The 22,960-nt window shown below is 42.2% G+C and overlaps 1 protein-coding gene across 6 annotated transcripts in view; it reads left to right on the forward strand.

Annotated features, from left to right (window-relative positions):
• CALD1 (caldesmon 1) overlaps positions 1-22,960 on the forward strand; it is a 177,884-nt gene that overhangs the window by 57,771 nt on the left and 97,153 nt on the right. For 4 of the 6 annotated variants that reach the window (XM_026511469.4, XM_026511421.3, XM_048213030.2 and 1 more), the window contains one exon: positions 4,891-4,984. The exons of the other annotated variants lie outside the window; for them this stretch is intronic. The gene's annotated coding sequence lies outside the window, so the exon portion shown is untranslated. The remainder of the gene's footprint in view (positions 1-4,890; positions 4,985-22,960) is intronic. 6 annotated transcript variants of the gene reach the window in all.

Here is a 22,960-nt window from a genome sequence, read left to right on the forward strand (position 1 = left end):
TAGTTTTCTTTTGAAGATTAAATGAGGTGACAGATGTCAAGTACCTTACACATAGTAGGTATTCAGTAAATGATAGATACTAGTTTGTAATATAGTACCGTTTCTCTTGGAGCTATAAAATACACTCATCTCTTAGAAATGATGAGGAGGGAGTAGGAGGGTCAGTGGTCCCTGCAACGCAGTACCCGTTGTTGAGCAGCCTGTTCGGTGCTAAAAGGGGCGAGCTCAGTTGAGCGTGTTTTATTCACAGCCATAACAAAGTCATTCACAGATACTGAGACACGCATGGGACATTTTTTTCCCCCGGGAAGATCATAGAATTAGATTCAAACCATGTGAATTGGAGGGATCTTAAATCTCTATTCCAAAAAATTCATGTTACTGATGAAGGAATTGGGAGCCCTAAAGTGGTTAAATGACTTGGTCAAGGTCAGTTCATTCGTTAGTGTTTATTTAAGTGACCAAATTCCCTAAGATCACATATTTCTTCCCTTTTAAAACACTCCTAGCTCCCATATTCAACTATAAATGAAAAACAGAGACAATTCACAAGAGACAATTAGCGATGTTTTATTGTTACTGGCTCATTCTGACTAAAACCCATAGATCTATTTTTAAATATTTTATTTTAATTTCCATCCCCACAAATTATGTGACTTCCTGCCAACTACGACTGACATAGCTACTTACCATTCCTTTCCCATTCCAAGGATTATGTTCTGTAGCTTTTTGTTCTTCTGTTATTAAGAAATATTCTGCCTTATTCTCCAATGCACAAGACTGAAAGGAGCTCGCATAAACCCATGGAAAGCAGCTCTCTTCAAGTTTGCCAAGTGAGAGGGGGTGCAGGGGACCTCCATCGTTCTGGGCACTGAAAGCAGAGGTGGCCATGTGCGTCCCTGGCACTCTCTCTATGGGTAGGGCCAGATCACCCAGCACCACTGCCACTGTCATGATTTCCAGCAAAGGCAGCACTTTGAGGATCATTTTTTGGTAAGTCCCCTTGTTCAGCACGTCTTTCCACATTGTGTACTCTGCCAACAGACAGATAAGCCTGAGTCCCATGTGGGCCAAGTAACTTGAAAGAGTTTCATGATCACAGAGCACACAGTCATCTGTAGAAAAGCCTCTGCCTCGTGCCAGGATTCTCAAGGGCTCCTCCTGGAACACTTTCCCTAGATCTTCACGTGGGCTACTCCTTACTAGAAATGTATCTTCAGCCTCAATGTCTTCTCTTCGGAGAGACCATCTTTCACCATGCAACCTCCGGTGGCCTTCCACTGGCGCTCTGTCACCACATGCAGTTTTATTTACTCACTGTCAGAAACACGTGTGTTGTCTCTGCTCCACCAGAACCCAGGCTCTGGGAAAGCAGGCCTGGCTCATCCCTCTGGGCAGAGTACTCACTCAGTGAATAAGTGAATGTGGGCATGTATCCTTTCAGTATACCCATCGGGCTGGGTCAGCCTGTGGGTTTGAATACTTGCTTCACCGCTTACTAGCTGGGTGAACTGAGGCAAATGACTTATATAAATACAATGGGCTGCTTAGTGCTAAGACTGAACCTCACTAGGTTGCTGTAGAGATCAGACGAGATAGATGTGTACCAGGTGCTTAGCGCAAGGGCTGGCGCTAAGAGTCCTTAATACATAGTATTTATTATGTCCGTAATGAAAGCAGAGCATATTATAAAAGAGTCATGGCGGATTTTTAAAGATAAATATTAATGTTAAAATCAAGGGGTCCTAAATCAACTACGTAAGATAAAATTTTAAAATAATTAAACCCTGGTTCATGTTGGCTATACAAAGTTATTCATTTTTATAAAGGATCCCTAATTGAACCTTTGCAATAACTACCTGTTGTAATTATCGTTTAAGACCCTCCCCATCACCCAACCCTTTGGTATCCATTGGAAAATGGCATCTTTCCGTGAATACTTGTGGTAGGAATTTCAAGGGAGAATTGTAATCACTTTCTGCAAATTGGTACTGGCAATGTTTTTTCATTTGGGTAACCTAGGAAGGTGCTAGTTTCTCTTTCTCATGCTACCAACTGGCTTTAGCTAGGGGTTTTTTGAGGTTTTTAAGAAAATCACTACTCTTGGAGAACTAGAAATCTGATTGAGAGGAGAGAGATTTCTCCTTTCCTTTTATTACACCTTGATTCTCCCAAAGCAAATGCTTTCATATAAAACCCAAATGTCCCCACATGCCTGAGCAGACGGTTCAATCAAAGGAGCAATAAATAGCACCGGGCTGTTTGCCACGGGCTGGGAAGGGGGTTGTGGGGGGGAGACAGGCTCACTTGCCTAACACAGCCCTGCTCTCTCTCCCTTCCCCTCTTCCTTCATCTCAGGTCTTTTCCTTCTTTACCATCCGGTCTAGACTCAGCTTTGCCTGCAGAGAATTTCGGTAGCTGCCTCTGAGCCGGGTCAGCCAGAATCCATGTGTTGGGCACCAAATTAAAAGCTTAAAGGGGTCCAGTGAATAATAGTTCACCCAGGAATCTGTTTGAAGTTGCAAGGAAACTAATGGTAGAAAAAGATTTTAAAACAGGGAGTAAGAGCTTCATCAGTTTTGTGGCCCTTTGATTCTAACTTGGAAAATAAAAAGGAAAGTATATCTGAAGACAAACTCCACTTTCAGTCACTTTGCCATTCCTCTTGAAAGCCTTTTCTTTTCTCTCTTTGTCTCACAGACAATATAGTTCATGAACATAGACCCAGACAGTATAAACCAAAAACAATTTTTCCCACTGGTAGCAATTTCTTCCTCTATTTTTCCTTTATTCGTTCCTACATTTAAAAATAAAAACACTGAGAGACTTGAATGTAGGGAAAGGAAATTTAGGCACATAAATACTGATCCTGCCAGAGGGTTTGGGGAAGGTACTGTGAACTGTTTTCTCTGCCAATTTAAATGTCTCTTAGTATGTTCAGTTACAGTCCATGCACATAACCTTTGCTTTCTTCTAGTCTCTGATATGTTGAAGCTTGAGGGTGAAGGATGGGAGGCCTCTGTGGGGAGGGTGCTATAATCCACATTACGTTCTGGCAGCTTTTATTTAAGGTGTAAATTCCTGGGCACCTCTCTAGTGTATCCCATATATTTTTTAAAAGTCCCCCCCCCTCCCGGATTCTGATGTGCAGCCAGTCTGAGAAGTCCTATTCTAGGGGTTCAATATACCATAAGCACCATAAGGCCAAGTACCACAGCTATTTGTTCGTTGTTATATTCCCGATATGTTCCTGGCACACAGAGGGCACTCAATCCATACGTGTTTATAAACTGACTTATAGGAGCACTCTTTGTAACCAGTTCTCATCTAAACTCCATCCTTAAGTACTCTGCTAATTATTTAGCAAGTGATTCTTATTTTGGCGGGAAGAAAAATGGAACAGAGACTGCCTTGAAAGCTAATGAATGTTAATATGCACAAAATTTGGCCTGCAGTTTCGGGAAACTCATCCATGGTTTCCATTCCTTCATTCGGCAGATATTTCTTGATGTCCTCCTGCATGCTGGCAGGGGCCTAGGAGCTGTAAGGAACCAGATTATGAAGCAGGCGTAGGCAAGCTTTCCACCTGGGAAATGCCTCATGATTTTATTGTCCTGTTCTCCTTGGGTTAACAGAAAAGACCTCCAAACTTGGACCCACAGTAGAAGAAAAGGAATTTAAATGGGATTGGGAGCTCTTGTCACTTTCTGACCCAGAAAGTGTAATTATATATTTTATCATTCCAACTGGATTTTAGTCTCCTTAAGACGAGGGCCCACATTCCCAGAATGCTGAGCAAGGAACTTTGATGTATGACAGCACAACAATAGATGTTTGCTCTTGGGAAGAGGTGGTAGAGGTTGAGGGAGGGGAGCTACAGATAGCCTGAGTGGCTGCTCAAGACTAAAGAAGGGGATGGCACCCAGATTTGCTGATGAATTTGTGAGCCCCTCAAGGTTCCCTGATCCTTAGTTTGCAAAACAGCCTTCCTCAGAGGGTTACAGACCATAAGTAACATGCTAAGCAGCTTTTTGTTTTGTTTTGTTTTTTACCTGTGGAATCTGAAATAGGAATCTAGGAATCCAGGTCCAGTTTCTAGCAGTGAGATTCCAAGCCAGTCCCTTCACCTCTGAGGGCTTCTGTTTTCTTCCAATGCCCCGTGGCAGAGGCTGGGGATGGACAAAAGCAAGCTATAGTCTTAAGGTCCACTTGAGACCCATTACTCTACCTGATTAAAGGCAAACATTAAAAGCACAAAGTTACATTTCATACTCATACTCATTAGAAGTCCTTGTTGCATCGTGTTGGGAAAGGTTTAATGGTATGATGGTGATTTACTGTCACGGTTGTTATTTCTTTGGTCTTTCTAATGTTTAATATTTATTGCTGTGTTTCAAGTGCAAGAGAGTTAACTCTAGATTATCTACTAGTACATTTCTATAATTGTAATCCTCTAAACTCTCTTCTGCCAATTAGTCAAGTTCCTGACCATCACCAACAGAAGACTCTGGACAAAGCAAAGGGTCCAAATGGTCTTTGAGAGTCTGAAGCTTGGAAGGATTGAGGGTTGGGCTTGGAGAAGGGGGTCTTCCTGACTATGTTCTAAAGCCTTTGTCTTTGATAATTGGCATTTGTAGTACTCCCTGTTCTGTATTTAACTATACCACCTTCTCTACCCCATTTTTTAGAGTAAGTTAGGGGTTGACTCTGGAATAACTGTATTCATTTTCGTTAAAATGCAAGTGCACAACATCCATCAGTGCCTTATTTCCCTTTTAAGGTCCTAACTCATAATAGTACCTGAGGAAGAAGTGATATTTTAAAACATATAGTCTACATTAACTAAAATGCATTCTACTTAATCATGTTTCCATCCTCCTTTTATGCCAGGTATCATTAAAACATTTTAAGATCCTTCAGTCAAATTCTGCAGGGATTGGTGATCAACGAGAAGGCTCAGAAGTGGACATCTGATTGCTTACCTGTGAGTAGCTTTTATGTGATTGAGGGGCAAGGGGAGGCTCTGTTCTTAGCAATTATGTAGCCTCTCTGCCTGATTTTTTAAATTCTTGCACCTAAGGATATACTGTGAGAAGCCAGGCTTTCTGATGTGCTCCTCATAGTTAATTTACCAGTTAATCTATCAAGTTTGGAAGGAATTGTTTTTTCTGCTTTATAATTTGATTTTTTTGCTTTATTTTTTCCTGTGTATATAATATCTTAGATCAATAATAATGAAGTCCTCACTTCCTGCAAAGAATGCTGGTGACTTGAGGGAATAGAGAGATGATGAGTCAGTCTCCCCCTGTGAATAAGCTCACCTTTGCAACAGACACTGGTGATTTCAGGGGCAATAAGTACCTGTCACTTCTCCTGCACCCTCCGCAGCAGGAAGGAGAACTTCCACAGGCAGAAGGTCTACTGGGGAGCAGAAAGAGGGGATTTCAGAAGGGAGAGGATGTAGAAAGTAAAGGAAACTTCACTTGTTCACAGTTTTGCCCAGGCTGGCACCAGTAGGAGGGAAAGTTTTTCAGGAGTTTAGCATGGTTCCCAGGCAATTGTTGTTTCCGGATTATATCCCTTGCACCCTGTGTTAGTTTGCCCGGGTTGCTATAGCAACATACCACAGACCGGGTGGCCTAAACAACAGAAATTTCCCCACAGATCTGGAGGCTAGAAGTCTGAGATCAAGATGTCAGCAGGATTGGCTTCTCCTGAGGCCTCTGCTTGGCTTGCAGATGGCCGTCTTCTCCCTGTGCCTTCACAGGCCATCCTGCAGCGTTCACACACATTTGGTCTCTTGCTCCGCGTCCACCATTTCCTCTTCTGACAAAGACACCAGTCATATCAGATTAGGGCTCACCCTGATCACCTCATTTTAAGTTAATCACCTCTTTAAAAACTCGATCTTCAAATACGGTTATATTCTAAAGTACTGGGGTTAGGACTTGAACATATGAATTCAGGGCACCATAATTCAGTCTAAAACACCCCATCTCATCTGTTTCTAATATGTGGGTTTTTAGTTTATTGAAGATGCACTTCCCTCCGATTCTTCTCTCCTGAACTTCCGTAGCATGGACACCACTCTGAGAACATTTGGTTATGCTGTGGTGCGTTGTACTCCTTTGTGTGCAGCTCTCACTTTCCAATGACGTTGTGTCATTTTTGAAATTGAAGAGTATGCCTTTTACATGTCTCACAGCCATAGGGAAGTTTTATATATAGTAAGACATTTAATAATGTTTATTGAATGAATGAATGAATGAATGAATGAATACATAGATGATTAGATGTAGCCTTTGAACCTACAATTTATTTGCTTTAAGACTATCTCCAAATGATGAGTATTAGTGGTGCTTTCTCCTTATTTGCTGCCCTATATCACAAGTGAAAATAAGACTGGATAGGAGCTGGAAGAAAAATATGATTAGCTGACACCAGGAGACTTACCTCTCTCCTCAAAATGTGGGAGGCAGTAAATAGCATGAGCCTGCCCTAGATGCCATCACTCTTCCATGAGAGTGCTGTTCCAGGAGATAGGAGGGAAGGACGATGAGTTTAGATTGGGAGTTACTGAGTGTGAGGACTTGTGGGACTTCAAGTGCATATGCCGGTCTGACGCTCAGGTGAGAGCTGGAGACAGAGATGTTCCCATTCATAGCCTCTACTTAGGAATTAGAACCATGAGAATGGATGAAATCATCCGGAGAGATTGTGTGGAGATGGAGGAGCGGTGTTTCCAAGATGCCATCAGAAATTGTACATGGAAGGTTTTCTTGGTAGATAACAGAAGAACCCTCCCATGAAGAAGAAATCCACATGCTACTTCTAATGAGGGTTTGTAAGAACATATATATTAACTAAAATGTATGTCTGTCTATTTCTCTCTCTTCATTTATTTGGACCTATTTTATTTCTTCTTCTGTCCTCTCCTTTGAGTCGATGCCCCAAACCATTCCTATGGGGCTTGCCCTCCCCAACTTTGCCACCCTCTAGCTAACTGTACCCATGAGCATGTGTTTGACTCTCCAAGTTTCTGCCAAGGGGGTCTCACACATCAACTCCTTCCTTTGGGGCCATTCTCTTTGTCAGCCAATCAGAGCTGATCAGACTGGACAGTAGGGGAGCCTGAGATTAGATTCCTCAATGTCCAGAGAGACAGAAAGTAGATCCTTCTCAGGGTCAGGTGCCGTAGACTACATCATCTTGTCTAGACAGCCAGTAAAGGGCTCAGTAGAGGGAAAGGGACTACTTTCATACTGAACTCCTTCCTTAGTCTGTTGATCCCTGCTGGTCCCCACCCACCCACCCCCCCCGCCCACCTGTGCTGTCAGGGAGGCTTTGGCAATATTTTAGAGTTTCACAGACAGGCCAGAATGGGGGCTGGTGGAGCGTGAAGGGGCCATGGGCCATCATGGCCATAACAACCTTCTCTCTAGGCCCCACCAGCAAATATAATTTCTCATGGGGCTGTGTTTAGCCCAACACTAGTTTCCTTAATTTTTCCTGCTTTCTGTGATAGAAACAGAAGAAGGAGAGGTATTTATTCACTTCTTTTATTTTCTGAAGTATTACTTTTCTTCCTTTAAATTCTCTCCTTGCAATTTTTTCTTTCTTTTTTGTCTCCTCTCTTAGTTCTCTTTCTTAAGCAGAACCTTGATCTCTCCTTGGATTGTCTGATTATCAGTGGAAGAGACTGTCTGAGATCTGGAAACTTCCTCCTTCTCTGCAAATCCCACCCATGTTCTTTAATGGACTATGAGATACCAGCTTTCTTCATGTACCTACTTCTACACTTCCCTCTTGGTGTTCTTTGAGTAGCCAGGAAATGATGCCAGTTTTTATGCAGCTCCCCAGAATATCAGTGACACCTGAGTCATTGATTTTTAGTCAAATTGTTATTTACATAACATGAGAAAAGAGAAATTTTGTAGTCAAGAGAAAATAGCTCTACAATCCATGAATGGCCTAGATGGGGTGTTCCAAATGAATGGTGGCCAGTGGCCAGCATAGGTGCCTCCCAACTGTGTTTCATTAATTTCAGTCAGCTACAAGGTTTGGAGAGAAAGATGATTTTCCTATGAGCATGTAAAAGACGTGCTTTGAGTTGTAAGGCTTTGCCCTTGTTTAAGAACAGCATAAATGGGAGATTTTATAACCACTGTGGGCCAATATTTTTGGAGTCAGTTGAAGCTCCAGATGGAGTGGAAAGAGAAGTTTCTTTTTTTCTTCCTCTTTTCTTGAGTTTTGAAGAACGAGTCTCCACGGACACCTTTAATAAAGTGCTCAGTCTCTTGTTTAGTTCAAGTGTGCCCAGGCTTGTTATCACAGGATCTGAAGGGGTCTTTCTTACACTAAGAATCTTCTCTATAAATTTCTGATAGTGGCTCTAGAACCAGCCTCATATGTGAGAATGTCTTGACTCCGCTCCTTCCCCAAGAGTCTCACCTTTAGGAGTCTGCGCTTAGGTCCTTGTCATGAGGTATAAAGAAGAAAATACATAATCAGCCCAAGTTTGGTGAGGGATTGAAAGGACAGGAGGAACACAGTCCCATGGTCATCGCAACATTCTGGAAACCTTCACGTTAAGCAGGGTAAGAGGACGGTCCAGCATCACCATATGCAGATTTTGTAACTTTGGCCAGATGTTGGAGGTTTCCAGGCCAGGGAGTTGCAGCTGACTTTAAGAGGCGCCCCTGTGGAAGCACACATTCCTGCCTCGCACAACTATTGATGGAGGGTGGTTGTGCCAGGGTGGACAAGCCAAGATGAGGGCCACAGAGGGCGGGGAGAAACAGACAGTGGTGCCAGGAGCATTTTCTAGAAGAAAGTCTCTTCTAGAACTCCTTTCCAGACTTTTGTTCCAATGGGTATGAGTAAAGAGAAAAAGAATGATTGTGGAATTTAATAGCTTTCAACCAAAATGACGAAAAGTCTTACCTGAGGCTCTAACGAGGAGTGGCTTTATAGAGTCCAAGGACATCGGTCCAGCTGCTTCTGAACTCTGCTTTGGCATGGTTCACAAAATGCGGCTGTGGACGTCTTGCGCTACGTGCCGCCATGCTTCAAGCGGATTTACCTAGAACAAGCACTCGGTCGGAGGGGGGACGTCTGAAATAGTTTCCTTCCTACCATTCTCTATATCCCAGGTCCAACTTCATGCCAAATTAAATCTAGATTTTTTTTTTAAATCGACGTTCACTAAGGAAAAGGCAGAGCTGCATTCCCTGAAACAGATATTTTAGGCCAAAATTATTACTTGGGCCTTTTTTTCCTCCTCCTTTTTGCTAATTCAAAACAAAATGTCTATCATTCACCCTAACAGCAGCGTTTAAGAGCTGGAGACAAATGGAGTCTGAATATTCACGCCAATGTGGTACAAATGAGCTGTGATTTCAGGACGCTGGCTGTTTCTCTGACAGGAGACAAGAGCGGTTGACTAGTTTAATAGCTTTGGCTGAAAACACTTTCTTATAAAGGGATGGAGAAGGCCAACGTTAATATTGAGTCCTGTTATTTAATGACCAGAAAGGATATATCATGGAATGGGACATCCCCAGTCTGGGGAAAGTGTGTTTATCATACCCAGAGGGTGCGGAGGGGGAGCGAATACACACACAGGGTGGGACTGAAGGAAGGAGCGCTTCTAAAAACATTTTCTCCAAGTTCTTCAAAGAATTCCTTCCATAAGTATATGATACCCATGATTATGAATACGAGTCCATCACAGACTTAACACAGTGTGTAAACATAGACATTTGTTAGAGTGAGAAACTCTGGGGATATATCTAACTGCCTCCCCCAGAATGCTCGCTAATGGTTTAGAAATAAAAGATGTAGCTGTAAGTTGGGGTTTAAGGGTGAGGCTTGTGAGCCCCATCTGTCCTTTTTCTTGTTCCTCAAACACACATATTCAGTCACTCGTTGATTTACTATTTCTACAGTACATTGAACTGGACCCTCTCCATCTCAGGTGCTGTGTTAGGTCTGGACTACGTTAGCAATTCGAGTGTTCCTTCATCCTCTCCTATAAAATGCGCTATTTTTTTATTCAATGCAATGGAAAATTTGGTGAATCCAATGATGTGTTCATTGACGTAAACTGTGATTTTCGATACTTTTATTTGTTTCTCATTGGCCTCCTCTTGGCAAAGAATCGTAATATTTTAAATTTCTCTGCCTCCTTGTTCACCTGTCATGCTTAATTATGTGGTTTATAAGCAAAACATAGCAATGCTCTGGCTATATCTGTAATTCTACTTTGCTGCAAATTGCTTTGAAGAATGATGCATAATTGCACCCAGTATTACTTGTTTCCTAAAGTCTGGTTTTCAGGAAGCATTTTTTTAAAGGGGGACATAACGTAGTTTCAAAGTAATTGAAAATTAAAAGCAAAGTAAGCGTACTGTGACATTTTTGTGGAATGCTCAAAAGACCCTAACGTGAGAAATCCAAAGTTGATTTGCCATGAAACCAATGGAGCTGCAACTGTAGGGCCCCTTCCTTGGACACGTCTCTGCCACAACCCTTCTGCTGATTTTTTTTATATTTAATACTGTATTCTGTTTCTTAAAGAAGGCCTCCCAAATAATCTTCAGATCCCACAAGCATGGCTCTGCCCCGAGACCGACACAAACCGATAAACTTAGATGATTGATCTCATGTTTAAAGCTCATTAAGTTTTGGGGCACCTGGGTGGCTCAGTGAGTTAAGCGTCTGCCTTCAGCTGAGGTCGTGATCGCAGGGTCCTGGGATCCAGTCCCGCATCGGGCTCCCTGCTCAGCGGGGAGCCTGCTTCTCCCTCTGCCTCTGCCTCCTGCTCCCCCTGCTTGTGCGCTCTTGCTCTCTCTCTCTCTGTCAAATACATAAATACATACATAAAATAAAGCTAATTAAGTTTTAAAAAGCAACGAAATAGTCAAAGTGTGAAGTACTGTATTTTATTTTTTAAGACTTGAGAATGAATTCAGCTTATTTTCTGAAGTAAATCTCACTTAAGTGAAATAATAAATCAGTTTGCCAAAACCCAAAGCAATCACAGGGTCATTTCATCATCAAGGTTCTTGCCACAGTCTAGCTTGTATTATCCACCATGGGTCTCTTGAGATGGAGCATTGTTCTGTGATTAAAAGCACAGACTCTGGGGCCAGGCTGCCTGGATGTAAATGCCAGCTCTATCATTTCCTCTGTGACCTTGGAGACATGACTCACCTTCTCTGGGCCTTTTTATCTGTAAAATGGAGATAATACGGATTGTTATGAAGATTTAAATGGATATTTATAAAGTTCCGAGAACGGTGCTTGGGACAGAGTAGGTGCCATATAACCATGGGCTAAGTAAATACGCTTCTCCGTGCGGACTGTAAGCTTGTATGGGTTCTCTTGTGGGTTTACTCTTGCGTCTCCCCACAGTGCCTAGCCTAGCACATGATCAGCCGTTAATGAGTGGGCCTATGTTCAGGGGTCACAGACTGGCAACCTGAGGCCCACATTGACCTGCATATGTGCTTCTCTTTCCCAGCAAGGGTTTGGTTTTTTTGTTTTGTTTTGTTTTTTAATTTGAATGCTCTTAGGGGTGCATCCATTCTCCTCCAAGTGGAGGGCACTTCAGGTAATGGGAGAGAGGGAGCAGAGACAAAGGCCCAGAGGCAGAAACAAGGGCTACATTATTACAGGACTAAGGAGTGTGGCCTTGGCTGCGAGTCATGTTTTCAAGTTGCAGCTGGGGTGGGGAGAGGAGTCCTGTGATGGGGTGCAGTGAAGCCATTTCAGGGAGGGCCTCTGGGGGTCCCAGAGATGCAGGATGGTGGCGTGTGGGAGGCAGATCATTCTCCCTCACTAGCCCCCTCAAAAACCAAAGCATGTAAACCTCCCAGTCATCATCCCTCACCTGCTTATTCCCCAAACCAGGAGTCCTACATGCCCAGCGGCTTCCCAGACCTATAGGCCGTCACTGAACGGAGACAGTAGTAAACTTTGGGTTGCTCTTGTTTCCAGTTGAAGGCATCTTTGATTGCTCCTCCTGCTAACAAAGAATAGTCAAGTTCAAGGGAAATAGCCTCTCACTGCTGGGGTCAGTTCAGCCTTTCTGCTACGTAACATCTGTTTTTGAAATTCGCCTGAGACCCTGACATAAATCCATGTAACTTAAAAAGCAGCAAGAGAACATCTTGTTTTCATGAATGTCCAGGGGCTGTGTGTCAACAAATAAAAGGTCTGTTTGTGGTATTCAAAGGGGAAAAGCTGGTTGTGAGATGTTCTGCCACTGGGGTAAATTTATTATGGACTGTTCGTTTCTTGGACTCATGAACCAAAGTTTGAAAAAACAATGTGGACCAGCTTCGTTTCAGTCAGCAAATTTTGGCTTAATGGTGGGTGGGAAACGTACTTTTCTTGTCAGAAGGTCACTGAGCTGGATGGTTTCCAGAAAGATGCCCTCACACATGCCTCCTACGTTAGCCACGTGAAGTTAATATCTTAAGTGGATTCTCTGTGTCTATATAAATTGTGGCAGACAGCATCTGATATATCATTATTTTTATATTACTTACACAGGACCTGAGGTGGGGAAGAAGGGGTGAGAGTAGTTCGCCATCCCTCAAACCTGACTAGCTGCTTTACTCCTCATCCACTTCTTGAGGAGAGACAAATAGAGAAAAGTTTGATTTATCAGCACCTAGAAGAGTGTCTGGCGCAAAACAGATGTCTGTATATATGTATTTGTTTAATGAATATAAACTCTGGCCTTATAAACTCATGTTCTCTTTCTGAATGCATGTCTGTATGTGTATTAATATCATTCCTGTTTGAAAAAGCTCTTACTGCCTGTGTCCTATTTTAGCCCAAAGAAAAGCATTAGGTCATTCTGTCGCTCTCTCTTAGAGCAGTGTGTTTTTCCTTTCTAACCCTTATCCCAATTTGTATTTTATCTATTTATTGCCTGTCTCCACCATCAGACTATAAGCCCAGCAAGGGCAGAGTAGTCGTGTTCACAGTTTATTTGGCACACCAAGCAAGGTGGCTAGTACATGAATATTACTTCACAATATTTGTTGAATGATTTTCCTGAAGTTTCCATTGTGATGGTGGTTGTAGAGCCTTAACCACTCTTGATGATGTGTGAATTTAATCACAGCAAAGAGGAGAATAGGGCTTATACTGCAGTTGAATATGCAGAGACCTTTTGTGTGATGACACACTCACACTCATTTGACCATACACTCTGTTGAAGGTCATGGTGGAATGGGTTAGTCTAACCATCTCTATTCTCTCAAGTTGAAGCTGTTGAGCCACATCTGCCATTATAGCTGGCCAAGATCAATGTCATAGCACATGGCAATAGTTTTAGATTTTTTTTTTTCTTAAACAGTTAACTCATTCCTGGTGGTATTGAATCTATGACTTCAGCCTTATTTGCAATAAATTCTGGCCCACCAAGCTACGTGGTAAAGGCCCTACAAGGATCTGTGGCCAGAAAGAAGATATTTTTGGTGCCCAATGGACATAGAGTTTAATGTGCAAATTCGTTTGTCTAGTGGTCACTGTAGACCTTTCTTACGGTCAAGCAAAATAGGAACACTTCAGCTTGAGTCGGAACAAAGTAGATTCACTTGCTCCATTTTGCTTTGGCTGTCTGCATAGACAGGGCTGAAATGGGAATGATTTGTGTGTTCCGGAGGATCTCAAAAGAAATGCTTCTTCGTTTACAGGAGGTGCAATTCCACAACAGTTCCTTGCTTTGTAAACTTGAAAACATTCCCAAAGAAACAAAGTCGGATACAGAAAAAATAATGGGAGAAAAGAAAAATAATACTCTGAATTCTGAACAATTCTGCTTTACTAGGTTGAGCTGTCTGCCAGCTGGCCACAGTGTTGACTACTTGTAATATATACTTTTGGTAGGCTGCGTGTAGTTCTTGGAACTGTTTATATTAGACGGCAGAAACTTAATTATTCTAAAATTGGCAGGACTTGCTTTGGTTACTTAATACAAAATTGCTTAGTCATCTTTCTACCTAGTGTGGACAGCATCGTTTGAGTGTGAAAAACTGGGAAATGCCCATGTGCTCCAAAGAGACTTCAGATCAGGTAGAAAAACAAGAAGGTATCATTTTTTGCAAGATGCTTAGCAGGTGGTCACCACATGTTTTAATTGGACAAGCAAGGTGCCTGTTGAGTTGAAGTCCTTGATTACAAGTATTTTTCTGTTTTCCTTGCGGATTTTGACCGAAGCAAAAACCCGCTGCTGCTGCTTCTTAGGTTATGTTCTGCTCCTGCATTTTGCCAAGCACAGATTTTCCAGCAAGAGGGTGGGGAACGCTAGAATCAGCTGGCGGGACAGCTTTCTCGCTTTCAGAAACAAACAAGGATGTCCTTTCCAGCTGGTTGTCACCCAGGTCCTCCCTTTGACTCTTTGGGTTTGAATACCTATCTTATCGTACTTGAACTACTGCCTTCCAGATGGTACAGATTTCTAGAGCTCCGGCAAAGAAGCAGGCAGGCCAAGTGGGTCTCTTCCGTGTGTTTTAGAGTGTGAGGTGGCACCGGAGTTCTCCAGGTTTTTCCAGGAATGCCCGTGGCAACCTCACACTCTTCCTGTGATCTGGGCCTGGGCTCCTGAGAGAGATGGTGAGAAAAGATTAAAGTCCTATAGCCAATGGGTAATGACACTAGGCTTGGGAGGGGTGGGTTCCCAAGCCAGCATCCAGAACAGTGCCTTATGTTTCTAATTACTGAGCATGGTTAGAGAGCAAAATCAGGCAACACTTTTTTTTTTTAGACTGATGGAAGCATTTAAATCGGCTCTGAATGTCAGTATTTTCTAATTATGATGGAGGAGTGGCAAGGAATCTCCAAAGGCCTTGGCAATTTAGAGAGTTTCAGCCCAACCCTGATTTTCTTCTTTTCTTATTCATCATATGTCTTCTTTGTCCTTCCTTCTCTTTGAACGGCCCAGAACTAGCCTATTCCCCTCAGTTACAAATGCCTAATATCCCTCTTCCTGAAACCAGAATGCTTTGTAAGACAAGGTTCTTTTCCACTAGAGAAAAACAACCACAGCTAGAAATAGCAATATAAAATAGAGCTCCATAGTGAACCACCACCACCCCCAAGGTAGTACTAAAAGCTGGCCTGGAGACATGGCCTTTTTTGGAAAATGCCTCAGCTAAGTTCCTCTGTTTATCAATTAAGTGCAATGAAAGAAATGCCCTGGAATCCATTCCAATTCAGCAAGTATTCAACCTTGCTGACTTCACGAAAAAATAGTCGGTTAAGGGACTATTTGATCGATCCCTGAGTTACTACTTCGAAGGATCACAAAAATGAGTCATAACTTCAAGGAGATTACCATCTTCTAGGAAAGACAGATATGTACCTAGAAATTCAAATACAAGCCATAGACTAAGTGCTCCAATAGAAACAGAATATGGATATCCGTATAGACCCATGTCAGTGAGTACGTGGTTCAGGGACCCTGTAGTCTTGTGCTAGCCTTAAGCCTAAACTGTGGATCATTTCTTATGTGAAGAAAAGTCCAGAACTCTCCAAACAAACAACTGCGGGAAACTACCATCTACATGATTCCTGTGAAAGGAAAGAGGAAGCAGTCTAGGCACTTTTCAATTTATTATTTAACACCTTTTTTTTTTTATAATGATTTTTTATTATATTATGTTAGTCACCATACAGTACATCCCCGGTTTTCGATGTAAGGCTCGATGATTCATTAGTTGTGTATAACACCCAGTGCACCATGCAATATGTGCCCTCCTTACTACCCATCACTGGCCTATCCCATTCCCCCATATTATTTAACTTCTATATAGATTTATATGTTTAAATTGTGTTCATCTATTATGTCTAATGGATAACATAGATAATATCCCTTGGTTTGGTTTCAAAGCTTTTCATCTAAGATTGTAAACTCCTAAAAGATAGCTTCGAACTTGCTTCATAATTCTAGAACAAAATAAATGCATTTGAGGATCATGATGAATAGAAATTTAAAAATTCACTAGGGAATGATTAGTCCCCAATTAATAATAGCATGTCCTTCACGTATAAACCTGTTACCACTAGCAAAGCACCTCTAGCACATAACTCGGAATCGTCTCTGGCGGTGTAACCGGATTTACATCCTGGCATCTAAGCTGTCTCCCCTTGTTAATACCCTGTGTCAACAAGATAGCTGGCTAGGGCTCTGGATCTAGGTGGCGGTGGTGGTGGTGGTTTTTAGGGGGGAGGGGAAAAGAGAGAAAGAGAAAATCTGAAGCAGGATCCACGGCCAGTGTGGAGCCCAATGTGTGACTCGATCTCAAGACCCTGAGATTACAACCTTAGCTAAAATCAAGAGTCAGACGCTCAATTGACTGAGCCACCCAGGCAACCCTGGATCTAGTTTTTGATCACTCAGTTGAAATGTTAGTTGGAAAACCAGTCGAAAGAGCAGACTCCTGGGTTGCTGATATTTTTATAGCTGAGTAGACTAGAAAGGCCAAAAGGTCATGCAAGTAAAACTAGTATTGTGTAAAAATATCATGATCTCTGTACCTTGTTTACCACTGGTAAAGACCTATGAGCTCTGATCTTGTGTTCCACATAAACCACTCGTGGTCCCTGTTACACAGTTTGAAGTGTGATCACTCTTCAGACGGTGTCTCAGCTTCTTTTGCCTGTGCTGAGCATTTTAATTACTCAGTAGCAAGTGCTCAGTCACGGTGAGACCGGCTGACCCAAAGACCCTCTGCAGGAGAACAGAGAGGTTACTGATCAGGGCATTAAAAGAGCACATCCAGCCTTCCAGAAGCTGCCCTGTACCACAGCCTACATATTATTCCATCTCCTCCATGAGACTGTAAGGTCTTTCAAGTCTGAGACCATGTCTTACACACCGTCTTGTCTCTGAACTGCAGAACATTACTTCACACAGCGCAGTCATTTCATGTGGGGAGTTGGAAGGCCTTCCAGGGGGCCTCTCCAATAGAACTTTCCGTGATGATGAAGGTGCTCTCTGCATTGTCTTGTATGGTAGCCAGGAGCACTTGAAATGGGGCTAGTGAAGCTGAGAAACAGAATTCTTCATTTTATTTAATTTTCATTATTATTTTTTTTTAAGATTTATTTATTTATTTATTTGACAGAGAGAGACAGCCAGAGAAAGAGGGAACACAGGCAGGGGGAGTAGGAGAGGAAGAAGCAGGCTCCCAGCAGAGGAGCCTGATGTGGGGCTCGATCCCATAATGCCAGGATCACGCCCTGAGCTGAAGGCAGACGCTTAACGACTGAGCCACCCAGGCGCCCCTAATTTTCATTATTTTTGACTTAAATTGCCTCATGTGACTAGTGGCTACCATATTGGACAGCACAGCCATAGAATCTTAAAAACTATCTTTTGCTAGCCCTAAATAGCTGGCCATTTCACCTCTACCTGATTCTTCAATAATAGGGATTCCCACTTTCTCAGCAGCCCTACCTATTGTTGGATAGTTCTGTTGGGGCAAGGACCCCACCCTTCTACATCGGATTTAGCCTCTGTCATCAGGCATACATTTAGAAAACACATTTATACATTTCTTCTGGCAAAACTATGCATTTTTGGTTCTCACGCAGACACAGGTTGGTAGAGAAGTTCCATCTTTGCCTTAGCATTCACACCTATGCCTTTTACTTCTCTCTAGGGTCCAAGAACAGAAGTGGCCCCATGCCTGTTCTGATTTGGTATTAAACTATGTCTTCCGGTGTGGTTTCCTTGAGTTTGCAAGGAAAAGTATTTTAAACTCTGGGGGGAAGGGCACAGAAGTAACGGTGTTCCACATTTTCACTTCTCCTCACTCTTCTCAGAATGGTGTAGAGATTTTTCTAAATACCAGTGGTGGTTTTCCACTGATTGGCTGTGGTTCAGGAGCTCGTGCCAAAGTTTTATACATCTCAGTCTTCTTTCTTTAAAGGGAGATGAGCCTGCTTCTCCTACCTGAGGGTCAGACAGTGATTGCCGTAGAGTTGGAACGGTCTGAAGCGCCCCAAATAAAGCGGTGGTGTGTCTCATCTTAATACTTTAAGATGAGACCGGAAGTCCCTAAATGTGTTGTCTTCCCAAGTGTGGGAGTCAGTGTACAGAAGCACCATCATTTCATAAATCTAAAATGCCCAAACTGCCAACTTTTGCTAAGGTGAAGAGAGCCATTGATTTTAGTCATGTTAAGTCTGTCAGTGTTTTGCAAATGGAGAAATACAAATAGAGAAAAAGTAATGTTAAAAGACTGAGCAGGAATGGAGAGAAAAAAAAAAACAAACCAGGCCGTAACCTGTTAGCCTACTCTTAGTGTGGCTTCGTGTTCCGGATTCCACTGACTAGAGGAAAGAAACAACTTGAGAAGGCAGAGCTCCTGGGGTTGATCCCATTCACTCTTATCTCTGTGTTGCTTGTCTTGACAAATGTGCCTTGGTGATTGCATGTATTTTTTTTTTCTTAAGTAGCATGGATTTTTGGAACAAGATGGTGAAGGTTGAGCTAAAGTTAAGTCCAAACTGTATGTTACAATCCATGTGTTTATTTGGTTTTTGAGTCCCAAATGAACCATTCTGTTCAGAAAAGAGCAAAGCAGGTTGATAAATTGAATTTTTTAAAAAAGGACAAAAGTTCATTTTCTACAGTCAGAAAGAAAACACTGCCAGATTTACTGTGTAACTACTGCGAATGTGGGTTTATATAACTTTTGAGATTCATATATAGTCTATTACCAAAGTTTTTAATTCACTTTGTAAACACTGATCAGTCAATAAAATACAGAGATAAATCAGCTTGAGTTACATTTTCCATACTCAGAATGGCAAAATCTAGAATAAAAATCTAATGGTTCAAATCAGCTGTAATTCCTGAGTGCCTACTCTGTCTCAATAGTGAAGAGATTTTTTTAAAGCAGTGGTTATCTATTCATAAGAGTGAAAATATATAGAAAATATAATATCAATAAAATATTTAAATACTAGTTAGAACAGTTGAGCTGCAGCAAACCAGTACATTTATTAACTACCAAAATGAACGACAGATGTTCGAGGAGAGAGATAATCACTTCTACGCTAGAGTCCTCAGGAAAGCCATCATGAAAAAGTGAAATCTGAACCAAGAATTCATGACTAAATAGAATATGGATAATGAGAAGGATAGGGGAGCCCGTTCCAGATGGATGCGATGTATGAATTAAAAATGCAGAGAGAGAAAATTGAATAACATGATTGAGAAGCAGTATAATAGTTTTATCTAGGATGCCGTGGGACTATGTACTTGAAAGGAAGGTTACTGCTTTCTAAATTAGAAAATTAGAAGAGAATGTACTTAGATATCATTTAGGCCTGAAAAGGAAGAAACGTGGACATAGCCTGTTTGATGTATCCATCTCTGCTGGACAGGAAAGCAGGTTTGGAACCATATGTATTATATAGAGTAGGATGAAACCTTGGACCTTTTCTAGTCCAAGCACCTCACTTTAGATCCCTAAGTGTGAGTCCAGGTCACTGTTTACCAAGGGTTTGTGGAGAAAGACAATTGGAGGATTGAGGTGAGTGAAGATCATTTGAAGGGCAGAGGTGAGGAGTCTGCCGGAATGTGTGACACCCAGGAATCACCCAGTACGTGTAGGATGAAGGGAAGCATCACTGAGCCACAGTGAGCACCCAGCTGAAATTCACTCAAACCTCTGAGGCAGACAAAACATGGTCCCCGACTGTCTCCCACAAAGCCCTGAATTTCAAGAACAAAAACCAGAAAACAGATGATAGTTGTGATTCAAAATTGAAGATGGGTGTGATAGACCTGGTAGAAGATTCAAGAAGCAAGAAAGTCTGAAATACAAGTTCCAGGAGGACAGGGACCTTTTCAGTCTGGTTCACTGTCGTATCCCCAGGGCGTGTAACAGAACTTGTCACCACAGTGAATGCTCAGTAAATGCTTATTGCATATTGATGGTACAAAGGTTTTTTTGTGGGGCTTCTCTGAATGAGTTGCACCGTGAAATTTGCCGTGGGTAAAGAATGGTGACTAGTCAGAAAGGATCTGTCTAATAAGGGTTATGAGTGTTGAAAGACTAGGGTTCCTTGCAATAAATGAGAAATAGTTAAGTTGGGGATGAGGATAATGGTGGTCAAAAGAGGAAGGTGTATAAAAAGGAAGGTGCAACGCAAGAGAAGAAACTCTAACGTCACAAAGAAAAGTATGCAGTGATGCTGTCCAGAATCTGAGCATGCTGGTTTATGAATCTTACAAAGAAGTAACAATAAAATAATAGAGGCTTAATTAATATTTGCAAGATTTAACTTAATTGAGATCTCTGAGATGTGATAATTCTATTACTTAAACCAAATGGGTATACAGTTGAAGAGGCATGGGTAATTTTTAAGGTCACTTCTTACCTAAGTTTATGTGATCCAATGAATTAGATCAGAGATATTGACAGTAGTCTTCTCAGAACTTTCCCAGGGCACTCTCACTTATTTCCTGAAAGGGAAAACAATTCCTAGAGGGAAATAGTGTTAGTCCAAGAATATCATAGTGGTTAAGAGCACACACTTTGAAATTCTGTAAAATGGGAATTTTAATAGCTACTTTACAGGTTAATAATGTGGATAAAATAATTTTAACATATTTTTAAATGGCCCAGCAGAGCTATCAAGCCACAAAAAGACATGGAAGAAACTTAAGTGCATATTGCTAAGTGCAAGAAGCCAGTCTGAAAATGCTACGTCCTGTATGATTCCAACTCTATGACATTCTGGAAAAGGCAGTTATTATAGAAACAGTAAAGGGGTCAATGGTTGCCCAGGGTTGGGGCAGGGGAGAGAGGGAAGGGCGAATAGATGGAGAACAGGGGCTGTTTAGGGCAGGGAAACTATTCTGATACCATTATGGTTGATACATGATATTAGCCACTTGGCAAAACTCATAGAATGTATAGCATCAAGTGTGAAACCTAGTGTAATCTATGGATTTTAGTTAATAATAATGTATCAGTATTGGTTCATCAGTTGTAACAAATGTACCGCACTGCTACAAGATGTTAGTCTGTATTAGTTTTCCAGGGCTGCCCTAATAAAGTACCACAAACGGAGGGGCTTAGGACAACACAAGCATCGTCTCCCAGTTCTGGAAGGTAGACATCCCAAATCAAGGTGTCAGCTGGGCTCCCTCTCCCTAAAGAAGGATCTGTTCCATCTCTGTCTCCCAGCTCTGGTCCCTCAGGTGTCCCTTGCCCTCCACCTTCTCATGGCATTCTCCCTGTGTCTTCACATTATCTTCTCTTTGTGTATGTCTGCTTCTGTGTCCAAATTTCCCCTTTTTATGAGAACACCAGCAATATTAGATTAGGGCCCACTCTAATAACCTCATCTTAACTTGACTTCCATATACAAAGTTACTCTTTCCAAATGTTACATTCTGAGGGGTTAGGTCTTCAGTATAATTTTTAGGGAGAGGATTACAGAATTCAGTACAAACATGCAAGAGACTGGGCAGGGTGGAAGAAAGGGAGTATATGGGAACTCTGTACTTTCTGTTCATTTTGTCTTTAAACTTGAAACTACTCTAAGAAATAATACTCATTAATTAAAAAAAAACAGTAAGAAAAAATAACCCAACACATTATACATATTCAGTAAACATTAGAGACTTCTGGAAGCTGCATTAACTTATCCAGTGTCCCTGACACAATAGATTTTATCCTTGAAGTGTTCCAAGATGAGTAGTAGCATTGCCCGCTCTTCAGTTGGTGATGATTTGAATGTAGGTAGGACTTAGCTTTCTCCCTGGCTTCTCCCCCTAATAACTGAGTGGTGGATTAGAAAGCTATCTGCTCGCGTTTTCCTGCCCTTGACTGGATTTTGTGCTGGCGTTACCAAAAGGAAGGGCTGCGTATTCACTGATTTCGAATCTGTAACACTGACTTATTATGTAATTACAGCAGCGTAGATTGTGCCCTGTCTTAAGAAAATCTAGTGTTTGGGAGCCCGTATTGAAAAGACAGATGTATCCGTGGGTAACGATTCATCTGCCTTTGTAAAGTGCTTTTGCCTCTTACACCGAAGTCATGTCAGAGTTCTTTCAATAGCATGACTACAGCCCCCCTTTACAATACAAAAAATTAGATTTTTCATAAAACTTTCAAGAGCCCATCTGTCACGTTCATGGGTACATACCTTCCTCCGTCTACAATTCTGTTTCAGGCTCACCTGTCCATTTGTGACCCTCCGCAGTTTATAGAATCTCTTTGCCTTGACATTTCGTCACCTCATTGTTTGAGAGTTTGTTTCCCAACCAACGTTGCTGGAAGGAATTCAGCATTGACTGAGGGTAAGGGAGGAAATGAGAGTTTGGAGTTGGGGACGTGAAAGCCACTGCTCCCCAATAAAGGGGAAAAATCACTTAGGGTTCTACCCAGACATGGCTCCCCGTAATAGGACAGTGCCAGAGAAGTTCAGAGGAGCTCTGTGGGTGAAGAGCGTGATGCTTAGGGAAGACCTCCAGCCCCATCCTGGTGGGAGACCAACTGAGAACCATTTTGATAAGCATGCACACCCTCCCTCCCCGCACAACCTCGTACATACCACACAGTACGCCGATGTGCATTCTCCTCTCCCGCAGATACACTCGCCACCGGTCCACAAACTGTAACCCACAAAGGCACCCGTGTGGATGCCCCATACAGTGACACCCCCCCCCCCAGTGCCCCATGTACATAGCAGCATTCAAATGAGTAAATAAGTGGACAGATAGACTTTTTCTATGGTTGGGAAAGAAAAAAAAAGTGCTCGAGTAAGTAATAAAAGGTGAGGAGTAGGTGGAGACAGTGGGTAGCAGGAAAAGAATTTGCGTGGGGAGAGAGCCAGTGAGGATGGTCAGCCAAAGGGACCACATGCCCTTAGTCAGCCTCACCTCCCTGTGAGTACCCAAGACACTGCCAGGCCC

The sequence above is a fragment of the Ursus arctos genome, unplaced genomic scaffold, assembly GCF_023065955.2.
Source record: "Ursus arctos isolate Adak ecotype North America unplaced genomic scaffold, UrsArc2.0 scaffold_3, whole genome shotgun sequence".
In the NCBI taxonomy this organism is placed as follows: Eukaryota; Metazoa; Chordata; class Mammalia; order Carnivora; family Ursidae; genus Ursus; species Ursus arctos.